Source organism: Glycine max, chromosome 16 (assembly GCF_000004515.6).
Source record: "Glycine max cultivar Williams 82 chromosome 16, Glycine_max_v4.0, whole genome shotgun sequence".
NCBI lineage: Eukaryota > Viridiplantae > Streptophyta > Magnoliopsida > Fabales > Fabaceae > Glycine > Glycine max.
In genome coordinates, this window is record NC_038252.2 from 23946553 (window position 1) to 23959554 (window position 13002).

At 39.4% G+C, this 13002-nt stretch overlaps 1 non-coding gene across 1 annotated transcript; it reads right to left on the reverse strand.

Moving 5' to 3' along the window:
- Positions 1 to 4634: 4634 nt before the first annotated feature.
- On the reverse strand, positions 4635 to 4741 carry LOC112999841 (small nucleolar RNA R71). The gene has a single exon (XR_003265059.1). It is a non-coding gene; the product is annotated as a small nucleolar RNA R71 (small nucleolar RNA).
- Between the last annotated feature and the right edge of the window lie 8261 nt (positions 4742 to 13002).

A 13002-nucleotide genomic window follows, 5' to 3' on the forward strand; every position in this document is an offset into this window, starting at 1 on the left:
ACCTTTACTAATGAAAAATTTACTCTTCTAAGGATTTTACTTATGTTGTTAAGAGAATAAGGAGTAGAAGAGAAACTTAACCAAAAGTAAAAGCGGAAATTAAAATGCACAGTTGAAAGTAAAAGAGTAGGGAAGAAGGAGACAAACACATAAGAGTTTTTATACTGGTTCGGCAACAACCCGTGCCTACATCCAGTCCCCGAGCGACTTGCGGTCCTTGAGATTTCTTTCAACCTTGTAAAAATCCTTTTACAAGCAAAGATCCACCAGGGATGTACCCTCCCTTGTTCTCTTTGAAACCCTAGTGGATGTACCCTCCACTAGAACTGATCCACAAGAGATGTACCCTCTCTTGTTCTCAGTCAAACCCAAGTAGATGTACTCTCTACTTGTACCACAAAGGATGTACCCTCCAATGTGTTAAGACAAAGATCTCAGGCGGTTAAACCTTTGATACTTTGTGAATGGGGATACAAAAGAATTCTCAGGCGGTTAGTCCTTTGAACACGTTTGTATTAGGGAAAGGGAAGAATCAAAAGAATTCTCAGACTATGTCGTTTTGAATTCTTTGATAAGGGAGAAGGGAGACTGATATGCCATCATTTTCTTCTATTTTGTAAACCCTTTTTGCACCATTTTAATTACTGATTAGTCTTAATTTTCAAATTAATTAGGCAGATTTATTATTTGGGCTCATTTAGCTAATTTGATGTTTTTAATCTAATTTCAGGAATTAATGAAACATTGGGCTTAATCTGGATTTTGGTTGTGGATTTGAAGAGGGCAAATAAAGCAGTGCTTACCTTAGTTAATTTCTAATTAGGAGATTGCAATTTTATTTTATATGGTTCAATGTTTATTTCGTTTTGGGCTAGAATATTGTAATGGGGCCCAGTGACTTTGAGTGACTCTTTTTAAATAGTAGCCTTGGGATTTGTGCAAGGCTGTTATGTTAGACTATTATTCAGAGCATAGGGTTTATGGTTTTTACGTTTTTCTGTTGTAATGCTACTGTTCACGTAATTCAATTTTCCATTTTCTGCTTCTAATTACAATTTCGTTCTTGTTTCTTCTTCTGCCTTCATTTACGTTTCTGCTTCGTTTACATTTCTGCTTTTAGTTTCATTTACATTTTCTGTTTGAATCTATGGAAGACTAAATATTCTGGTGTTGTTTCCTTTTTGAGGACGAAGCTCAACTCTCTTTGAGGTTTCATTTATAATGTGGCTTCCTGGCAGTTTTTCCCTTCACCAGTTAACCCAAATTCGTTAATATTAATTTGTGCACGCTTCGTGTTCGATTAATTGCCTCTGAGCCTAACTTGCGTTCATGCTTAATGGACGAAGGGCTAACTAGTGTATGTGTTGCTTAATCACGTATTGACAACCCTAAGTTTATTTTCGCTTAGTAAATTGAAATAGGGTTGGATTAAGTGGTTAACTGTTAGGGGCGAATTCTCCAGAACCCAGGACAAGAGAATGGCTTCTGAATCAGAGGAAACAACCCGTTTTTAATATTATTAGTTTCGTATTCCAGTTTACTTTTAAATCACAAAACAATCGTTACTGTTACTGCAAGTATATTATGAACATTTGGTTTATCATTGCTCGTTGGGAAACGACCTAGGATCATTTCCTAGTTACTGCATTTTCATGTTTATTTGATTCGGGTACGACCTCGATCAAATTTGGCGCCGTTGCCGGGGAGCAGTGTCCAAAGGTTCATAATAGCTAGTTGTCATACCCTAATTTCGTCCGGGGACCTTTGCTTGATGACATGCGACCTTTCTTTGGTCCTTGTGAGGTGCTTGGCACCCATCATTAGGCAATTTGTGAAATTCCAGGACATGCCTGAAAACCAAAAAATATTGATGCACAATCCGTAAGTTTCCGTGACACACCGGAAATCAAATGGAAGCATCGTTGCATAATTAAGTGAGGTTCCGTAACATTCCGTAAGTCAAAAAGGTGATGATTATGTAATCCGCAAGGTTCCGTAACATTACGGAAAGAAAACAAGTATCGTTACGAAATTCGTAAGTTTCCGTAACTTTACGAAAAAAGAATCACCAAAAAAAAAGCAGAGGGGGGTGTACTTAGTAAAAATAGGGGTGCAAATAGCACCCAGGCCCACTTGGGCCCTCCAGAATATTCCTCCAGAAGGCTGTTGCTTCTGGAGGAAGCAACCTGGCTCGCCTGGGCGAGCTGGGCGGCAAGCACCTCCCTTATTTTGCTATAAATAAGGGAGGAAGTGAAGAAGAAAAGGGTTGAGCCCCTTAGGCACTTCTCTCTCTTTCGAATTTGCTTGGAAAAATTGTTTCCGTGAAGAAAATCTAAGCCGAGGCGCTTCCGAAACGTTGGCGTGCATTTTTATTCTCGTTTTGTTTACTTTTTATACCCCCTGTTAACGTGCTTAAGCCATTTTACTTAAGTCATTTCTCGCTTAACTTAAAAATAAAAATCAATTTCCACCGAACGTTTGAATTGTATTATCCGTTAACTTTGGTTAAAATAAATTCCGACCGTTCGGTCGTGCCGTAACCACGTTGGAAATCAAAAAAGAGGTAAAAAATAATATAATAATCAAAAAAATATCTTTTAGCAAAATAAAGCGGAAAATCAATCGGACGTTTTCTCTTTGGGATTTCTCATTCTTAATCGAATTGATTAATAACTAAAGTGAAACTAAGGCTAAAATCAACTCGCCTAGTCAAGCTCGTCCATAAAAATAGGCTTTTGAAGTTTGTCATTTCAATTTCTCACTAAGTAAAATGGATCATTTTCAAGGTCCAACGCCTTAAAATGATCACCTCTTAAGTAAAAAAGAATCACTTGATAAGAAAGAACTACGTAGGTCTGATTTTCTCATCCCAATTGAGGAATACGTAGGAGCAAAGGGAAACACCCTTGTCGACCACAAAAAGAGAAAAAAATATAAAAAGAGTATAAAGGATATAAAGACATAAAAAGGGAACATAAAAATCAAGGTCATGTTTGCACATTCGATTAAAGGCTGCCGTCCCTTGGGATGGACGTGTGGGGTGCTAATACCTTCCCCGTGCGTAAATACAACTCCCGAACCTTTCACTTAAAAGTTCGTAGATCGCGTCTTTTCCGGTTTTTCCGACGTTTTCCTCAAATAAACGTTGGTGGCGACTCCGCGCGTATTCCTTTCGTGGAACACGCATCCCGCGAGTCACGCGTCGCCCTCCCGCCGAAGGGTAGGTTGAGACACTAGTGTCATGTTAGTGTTTAATTATTTTGTGTTTTATGTTTAATTGTTAGTGTTGTGTTAGTATGTGTGTTTGTGTTGTTTAGTGTCCTGGTATTTTGTTTAGTGTGTGTTCCATTTTAGTTTTTCTGTTAAGCGCTTCCCCTGTTTCAGTTTTGGGTGTTTTGCTGTGAATAGTGTTTTGCGGCGGACTTAGCGACCACTTTTGCTTGCGGCAAAATAGAGTAGTAGTAGAAATCATGTAGCGATGGATTTTAGCGACCACCCTTGTTAAATTATTTGGGATTTTTTGTTTTAGTAGCTAGAGTTGTTATTTTTGGCTGAATTGTTTTTGTGGTAACTTCTTTTAATCTATATTTTGTGGGAAAAATAGCTAGATCTTTTAGTTTGGTCAGATTTGAGAGTTCCAAAAAAGTAGCAAATTTTATTTTTGTCAAAACTTCAAACGGCCATAACTTTTGCTCCGGTTATCAGAATCGCAATTATTATATATGTATTCGGGGTAGAAAAAAATTTCCTACGCTGTGGCAGCCTGCCATAGGCCAGTTGAGGTCTCCATCGTCCAAAAAAAGTGATTCTGTCAAAAGTTTTTTATTTTTCAAGTTTTATTCACTTATTTTTCTCAACCTACCATTTTTAGCTTCCATAGTTAGACGTTGAATTTTTGTTTGAAATTTTATGTGCTATTTTATGTGCTATATTCTCATCATTTTATAAGGTTGCTCACAAAATTTCAAGTCATTTGGATATCATTTGAGGGTAGCTGTAGTTTAAACCTACACCTTTATTTACATGACAAGGCAACTAGTTGTGCATGCTGAATGTAGTGTATGACTAGAGGCAATCCATCTGACTTACAACCCTTTGATCCTGAGATAGATAGGACATTTCATAGATTAGTTAGGCATCATTTTATACCTTTTGATCATCCTGAGCATTCCATTACTGGTGAATCTGTGCATTCTATTATTGGTGATTTTGAACATCCTGATTTTGAGCATTCTGATTTTGAACATTCCGAGAACATGACACAACCTCCACCCCGTGAAAAGACTCTAAGGGAGATGGCTGCACCTGATTTCACCTACGAAAGCTTGTGCATCCAATACCCTGATGAGGATGTCCCATATGTTCTTAAAATTGGACTGATCCATTTGCTTCCAAAGTTTCATGGCCTTGCAGGTGAAGACCCGCACAAACATCTGAAAGAATTTCATATTGTCTACTCCACCATGACACCCCCAGATGTCCAAGAGGATCACATATTTCTGAAGGCTTTTCCTCATTCTTTAGAGGGAGTGGCAAATGACTGGTTGTATTACCTTGCTCCAAGGTCCATCACGAGCTGGGATGACCTTAAGAGAGTATTCTTAGAAAAATATTTCCCTGCTTCTAGGACTACGACCATCAGGAAGGATATCTCAGGTATTAGACAACTCAGTGGAGAAAGCCTATATGAATACTGGGAGAGATTTAAAAAACTATGTGCCAATTGCCCTCACCATCAGATTTCGGAGCAGCTTCTTCTCCAATATTTTTATGAAGGACTCAGTAATATGGAGAGAAGTATGATAGATGCTGCTAGTAGTGGAGCCCTTGGAGACATGACTCCTGCTGAAGCCAGAAACTTGATTGAGAAGATGGCTTCCAACTCCCAGCAATTTAGCGCCATAAATGATGCCATGGTCATTAGAGGAGTGCATGAGGTAGCTACAAACTCATCTGCATCATCTGAAACTAAGAAGCTTGAAGGCAAACTAGATGCATTGGTTAACTTGGTAACCCAGCTGGCCTTGAATCAGAAATCTGTACCTGTCGCAAGAGTCTGTGGTTTATGCTCCTCTGCTGACCACCATACAGACCTCTGTCCTTCCATGCAGCAACCTGGAGCAATTGAGCAGCCTGAAGCTTATGCTGCAAACATTTACAATAGACCTCCTCAACCTCAGCAGCAAAATCAACCACAACAGAACAATTATGACCTCTCCAGCAACAGATACAACCCTGGATGGAGGAATCACCCTAATCTTAGATGGTCTAGCCCTCAACAACAACAACAGCAGCCTGCTCCTTCCTTCCAAAATGTTGTTGGCCCAAGCAGACCATACATTCCTCCACCAATCCAACAACAACAACAGCCCCAGAAACAACAAACAGTTGAGGCCCCTCCGCAACCTTCCCTCGAAGAACATGTGAGGCAAATGACTATGCAGAACATGCAGTTTCAACAAGAGACCAAAGCCTCTATTCAGAGCTTAACTAATCAGATGGGACAATTGGCTACACAATTAAATCAACAACAGTCCCAGAATTCTGACAAGCTGCCTTCTCAAGCTGTCCAAAATCCCAAAAATGTCAGTGCCATTTCATTGAGGTCGGGAAAGCAGTGTCAAGGACCTCAACCCGTAGTACCTTTCTCATCTGCAATTGAACCTGCCAAACTTCACTCTACTCCAGAAAAAGGTGATGACAAAAATTTACCTAACAATTTCTGTGCAGGTGAATCTTGCACTGGTAATTCTGATTTGTAGAAGCAGAACATCCCTCCTCTTCCATTCCCTTCAAGAGCAGTTTCCAACAAAAAATGGAAGAAGAAGAGAAATAGATCTTGGAAACATTTAGAAAAGTAGAGGTAAACATACCTCTGCTGGATGCAATAAAGAAAATTCCAAGATATGCTAAATTCTTGAAGGAGCTGTGCACTAATAAGCGGAAGCTTAAAGGAAGTGAACGAATTAGCATGGGCAGAAATGTCTCCGCATTGATTGGTAAATTTGTCCCCCAAATTCCTAAAAAATGTAAAGATCCAGGTACATTCAGCATACCTTGTATTATAGGAAATAGTAAGTTTGACAATGCCATGCTAGATTTAGGAGCTTCTGTTAGTGTTATGTCTCTGTCTATTTTTAATTCTCTATCTCTAGGTCCCTTATAGTCAACTGATCTGGTAATTCATTTAGCTAATAGAAGTGTTGCCTATCCTGTTGGTTTCATAGAAGATGTCTTAGTTAGAGTTGGTGAACTAATTTTCCCTGTTGATTTTTATATTTTGAATATGGAGGATGGATTTTCTCAAGGATCAGTTCCCATCATTCTAGGCAGACCCTTTATGAAAACTGCTAGAACTAAGATAGATGTATATGCAGGCACACTATCCATGGAGTTTGGTGATATAACTATTCATTTTAATATTCTGGATGCTATGAAATACCTATCTGAAGATCTTTCTGTATTTCGTGCTGAAATAATTGACCATGTTGTTGATGAATACATGACTGATCTTTATTCTAATCTGCACGCCTCTCACTCTTCATGCATTAAGTCTGAAATTGTACTTGATCATATGTCTGAATTTGATGCTGAGAGTGAATCTGAAATTGATATTGATTGCATGTCTGGTGGTGGTGTTTTACCTCTCGAGATTGATTTTATAGATTCAGATAGGACTAACCATGTTTTAGGAAGTACACATACCTCTGACTTTCTTTATGAGGTACAGGCTGAGAAACCATCTCCTTCTACCACTATCCAGCCGGCCACACCAGAATTGAAGCCTCTGCCATCAAATTTAAAATACGCTTACTTGGATGATAGCAAAAGTTTTCCAGTGATTATATCTGCCTCCCTTGCTGATGAGCAAGAGGAGAAGTTGTTGTCTGTTCTCAAGAAGCATAAGAAGGCTATAGGCTAGACCCTAGCGGACATTCCTGGTATTAGCTCATCCACATGTATGCATCGAATAAATTTAGAGGATGGAGCTAAACCAGTAAGATAGCCACAGAGAAGACTCAACCCGGTGATTCTTGATGTAGTGAAGAAGGAGATAACCAAGCTTTTGCAAGCTGGAATCATTTATCCTATCTTCGACAGCCAATGGGTGAGTCCCGTCCAGGTAGTCCCGAAGAAGACCGGCCTCACAGTGATAAAAAATGAGAAGGAGGAGCTGATTCCTACTCGGGTGCAGAACAGTTGGAGAGTCTGCATTGACTATAGGAGGCTGAACCAGGTTACCAAAAAGGACCATTTTCCCTTGCCATTCATTGATCAAATGCTTGAACGCCTGGCAGGTAAATCTCACTACTGTTTCCTTGATGGTTTTTCTGGTTATATGCAAATTACTATTGCTCCTGAGGATCAGGAAAAGACCATATTCACCTGCCCCTTCGGCACTTTTGCCTATAGGAGGATGCCTTTCAGCCTGTGCAATACCCCTGGTACCTTCCAGCCGTGCATGATTAGTATTTTCAGTGATTTCTTAGAAAATTGCACTGAGGTATTTATGGATGATTTCACTATATATGGATCCTCTTTTGATGGTTGTTTGGATAGTTTGGAAAAAGTTTTGAATAGATGCATCGAAACTAATCTTGTTCTAAATTTTGAAAAATGTCATTTTATGATTGAGCAAGGTATAGTTTTAGGCCACATTATTTCCAATAAGGGTATTGAAGTAGATCCTGCAAAAATTTCTGTTATTTCACAATTGCCTTACCCCTCTTGTGTGCGAGAGGTGCGATCTTTTCTTGGTCATGAAGGATTCTACAGGCCCTTTATAAAAGATTTTAGCAAAGTAGCCCTTCCACTGTCCAACTTGTTGCAAAAGGAGGTGGAGTTTGACTTTAATGATTGTCGCAACCTACCCTTCGGCGGGAGGGCGCCGCGTGACTCGCGGGTGCGTGTTCCAAGAAAGGAATACGCACGGAGTCGCCACCAACGTTTATTTGAGGAAAACGTCGGAAAAACCGGAAAAGACGTGATCTACGAACTTTAAGTGAAAGGTTCGGGAGTTGTATTTACGCACGGGGAAGGTATTAGCACCCCACGCGTCCGTTACAAGAGACGACAGCCTTTAATCAAATGTGCAAATATAACTTCAATTTTATGTTCCCTTTTACGTCTTTATTTCTTTTTGTACTTTTTATATTTTTTTATCTTTTTGCGGTCGACGAGGGGGTTTCCCTTGCTCCTACGTATTCCTTAATTGCGATAAGGAAATCAGACCTACGTAGTTCTTTGTGAACAAAGTGTTTGGTTAAGTTGTCTTTATCCTTTTTGCAAGACATGTTTTTATTGAATGAAAGGTCATTTAAGGCGTCGGACCATTAAACAAACTTTCGATTCTTTTGAAAAGAGAGAAGACATTAAGGCATTGGACCATTTAATGTTCTCTTTATTTTTTGAAAGAGGTAATATAGCTACATGTTGATTTTAGCCCTTTTGAAATTTTACACTTAATCGATAAAAGCGGAAAAGACCATTTCAAGGCTTTGGACCTTTGAAAATGGCTTTTTTAGGCAACGTCAAAAGTTTGGTTTATGAATTGATTTTAGCCTTAGTTTCACTTTGGTTATTAATCGATTCGATTAAGAAAGAGAAATCCCAAAGGAAAATGTCCGATTGATTCTTTTTTATTTATTTTACTAAAAGATATTTTTGATTATTATATTATTATTTTACCCTTTTTTTGGTTTCCAACGTAGTTACGGCATGACCGAACGGTCGAATTTCATTTTAACAGAAACTAACAGATATTATAATTCAAACGATCGGTGGAAATTTATTTTATTTTTTTATTAGGCGAGAAAATAACTTACGCAAATGACTAAAGCACGTCAAAAGGGGGTACGGAAAGTAAATAAAAATGAAAATAAAAGCACGAAAAAACAAATGAGGACCACCACGGGTACATAGAATGAATTAAAAAGCTCGATTTGGAAACTTACCCGTTGAAGACCGAAGAACGATGAAGAACGACCGAAGAACGTCGAAGAACGGCTGAAAATCTTCACGAAAATCCCCACGGAAACCTTATGGAAGCGCCTCGGCTCGGATTTTCTTCACAAAACCAATTTTTTTCACTAATTTCAAGTGATTCTTGAATTACCAGGAGAGCTGAACGAACTTCTTCTTCACTTCTCCCCCTATTTATAGGAAAATGGGGGAGATTCTTGCCACCCAGCTCGCCTAGGCGAGCAAGGTGACCTCCTCCAGAAGCAACCGCCTTCTGGAGGGCCCAAGTGGGCCTGGTTGCTATTTGCACACCCATTTTATCTAAATACACCCCCTGCCCTTTTTTTGGTGATTCTTTTTTCGTAAAGTTACGGAAACTTACGAATTTCATAACGATACCTGTTTTCTTTCCGTAATGTTACAGAACCTTGCGGATTACATAATCATCCCCTTCTTGACTTACGGAATGTTACGGAACCTCACGAATTGTGCAACGATGCTTCCTTTTAAGTTTCGGTATGTCACGGAACTTCGCAAATTGCCTGACGATGGGTGCCAAGTACCTCCAAATGGTTAAATGAAAGTTGCATGCCACCAAGCAAAGGTCCCCGGACGAAGTTAGGGTATGACAGTAGCCCCTCTTTACTTGTCTTTTATTGGAGATAAAAGGGAAGTAAAGATAAGACACTAATTTCGTTCGAGCAAAACACCTTTTCGCCAGTGAACCTTCCTGTCAGCGGAACCTGCAAAAATCTGAAAATGATCAGTACCGACACATCATCCCGATACTGTCGAATTTGTTCCTCTCGGTTGATACAAGATGCAGCATGACCATCATTTGTCTCCACGTTTTGTTGGACACGATCGCCTCTGGGTGGCGAAAAGGTGTGTGGAATGACAAAGGGCACAGAATTTGTCTCTGCGCGTCTATCACCCAACTTGCGAAATCTGAATGATAAAGGGCGCAAAATCTATTTCTACGCGTTTACCCACTCAGCTTGTTGTTCTTAATGATAAAGGGTGCAAAACATGTATCTGCATGTTTATCCACTCAGCTTGTTGTTCCTGAATGATAAAGGGTGCATAATATGTATCTGTGCGTTTACCCACTCAGCCTGTTGTTCCTGAATGATAAAGGGCGCAAAACATGTATCTGCACGTTTATCCACTCAGCTTGTTGTTCCTGAATGATAAAGGGCGTAGAATATGTATCTGCGTGTTTACCCACTCAGCTTGCTATCATGCTTTGAGTCTTAGAGATAGTAAAAGAAAGTTTATACGGATAACCACTCGGGTATCTCCGCCTGTCAGCGTGACTCAAATGTCAATATGATAGATCTTGTGAGCGCGGAAGATGACGTAAATCTCCGCGTGTCAACGGGCTTGTTGGGCCGCGATTGACAAAGGGTGCAGAAGACGACGTTAGTCTCTGCATGCTATCTGGCTTTCTGTCTTACAGATAGCAAAAGAATGTTTATACGGATAACCACTCGGGTATTTCCTCCCGTCAGCGTGACTCAAATGTCAGCATGACAGATCTTGTGAGCGCGGAAGATGACGTAAATCTTCACGTGTCAACGGGCTTGTTGGGCCGCGATTGACGAAGGGTGCAGAAGACGACATTAGTCTCTGCATGCTATCAGGCTTTCTGTCTTACAGATAGCAAAAGAAAGTTTGTACGGATAACCACTCAGGTATTTCCGTCCGTCAGCGTGACTCAAATGTCAGTATGACAGATCTTGTGAGTGCGGAAGATGACGTAAATCTCCGCGTGTCAACGGGCTTGTTGGGCCGCGATTGACGAAGGGTGCAGAAGACGACGTTAGTCTCTACATGCTATCAGGCTTTCTGTCTTACAGATAGCAAAAGAATGTTTATATGGATAACCACTCAGGTATTTCCGCCCGTCAGCGTGACTCAAATGTCAGTATGACAGATCTTGTGAGCGCGGAAGATGACGTAAATCTCCGCGTGTCAACGGGCTTGTTGGGCCGTGATTGACGAAGGGTGCAGAAGACGACGTTAGTCTCTGCATGCTATCAGGCTTTCTGTCTTACAGATAGCAAAGGAAAGTTTTGAAAGCGCGAACTACTACTTGGGTATCTCCGCATGTCACGTGACTCCAGTGTCAGTATGACATAAATTTTGGGGCGGCCGACAAAAGCGAGGCTCTTGCTCCTACGTATCCTCAAATGAGGAATTCAGACCTACATAGTTCTGGATAACTTGTGAGACTAAAAATAGTCTCGGTGTTTTCTTCACTAAAATGCGAACATGCTTTAGTAAAGAGACAAAACTTCCAACTGATCAGAGCAACATATTTTTTGGATGAAAAACAATGTGTCTACCAGGGAAGGAATGTAAACTGATGAAATCTTCTCATAACCATAAATGAGATATTGGATGTTAGCATTTCGCTTCTAAATGATCATTTAGAGGAAACACTAGGTTCAACAAAAATAGAAGAAAATCACTCAAAGTGTTTCAATCTCACACGGGTAAGTGTTTCATCCTAATTCCGAACCATAGATATGCCATGACTTGATTTTGCAAATTATTTCCTATCAAATCAAAGATTACATGCGCGATCATGGATCAATAGGACTTTTCTTGGGAATTGGGTTCTTTTGGTGGGAAATTTGGCTCTAATTTTTTTGGCCTTTTTCTTTTCTGTTTTTGTTTTACGCGAGGCGAACAAGTCACCGACGCACAAGATTTTGGTTGGCAATCCAAGGGAGAAAACCACTTCAGGTCGTGGTTTCCTTTCCTTCTTTTTGTTTATTTGGTGACAATTATGTATTGTTCATATATCGTCTGGTCCAACGACCTTTATGCACATTTCCTCTGTTTTCCTTCGATCCTTGATCGGGAATTTTCTTTCCTTCCTTTTCTTTCTCCCACTCTTTGATTTGGGAATTTTCCTTCTTTTCTTTTTTTTCTTTCTCCCGCTCTTTTTCTTCCGATGGTAAGGATTGACATTCTCACCCTTGGTCAAAGTTTATGGTAATTTAGGATTTTTGGCTCAAGGCTTGTAAAATGGCTAGACATGACTCATGTCAGGGTTTGGTTTTTTTCAAGGATAAAAGGGATGCCCCACATTATTTCCATGACACAAATGCAAAAATGATGATTTGGAAATTTTATGCAAAACTAGTCATGCATGCACCTATGTGGACACTCAAGTGTCAAATTTTTATGGTCATGTGATGCTAGGGCTCAGGATTCATTTCCTCTATTTTAAGTCAACCCAATGTTTCCAAAATATGTTCTTTTATCAATTTGTGCATTTATCCGAGTCCATTTTGGGTCTTCGGGAAAAATTTTCATAGCATTCACCCTTCAGGTGTATACACATTTTTTTTTCAAATACAAGTCATGATCAGTAAATTTTTCAAAGAAAAGTTGGAAGTCATCTCTTTTCAAAAGCATGTTGGTTTTTCAGCTAGACAACTTATTTTTCTTTTTTCTCTTTTCTATCATTTGTTTATTTCTTTTTCTTGTTTGTTTTTTTGTTTTTTTTTCATGAGGTATTTTGCTATATACATTCATATCCAAGGTATCTTGCTACCTGAACATACATACATATATTTTGTGAGGTATTTTTTGTTTACATACATGCATATCTAAGGTATCTTTCTACCTAAACATACATATATATATATTTTGTGAAGTACTTTTTGTTTACATACATGCATATCTAAGGTATCTTTCTACCTAAACATACATATATATATTTTGTGAAGTATGTTTTGTTTACATACATGCATATCTAAGGTATTTTCACTACCTAAACATACATATATATATTTTGTGAGGTATGACTACCTTTCGAGTTTGCGCTTGTTTTATTTAAATTCCTAGGATCATGAGCAACTAGGTGCGTCCTACTATAAAAAGTGATCAAATAACAAGCATAGATTCAAAAGGTACTAGGTTGCCTCCTAGTAGCGCTTCTTTAACGTCTTGAGCTGGACGCCTTATGACTTGTCGGTCACTGACCCAGTACTTTGCTTACCTTTGGCCTTGGACTTGGTCGCCTAT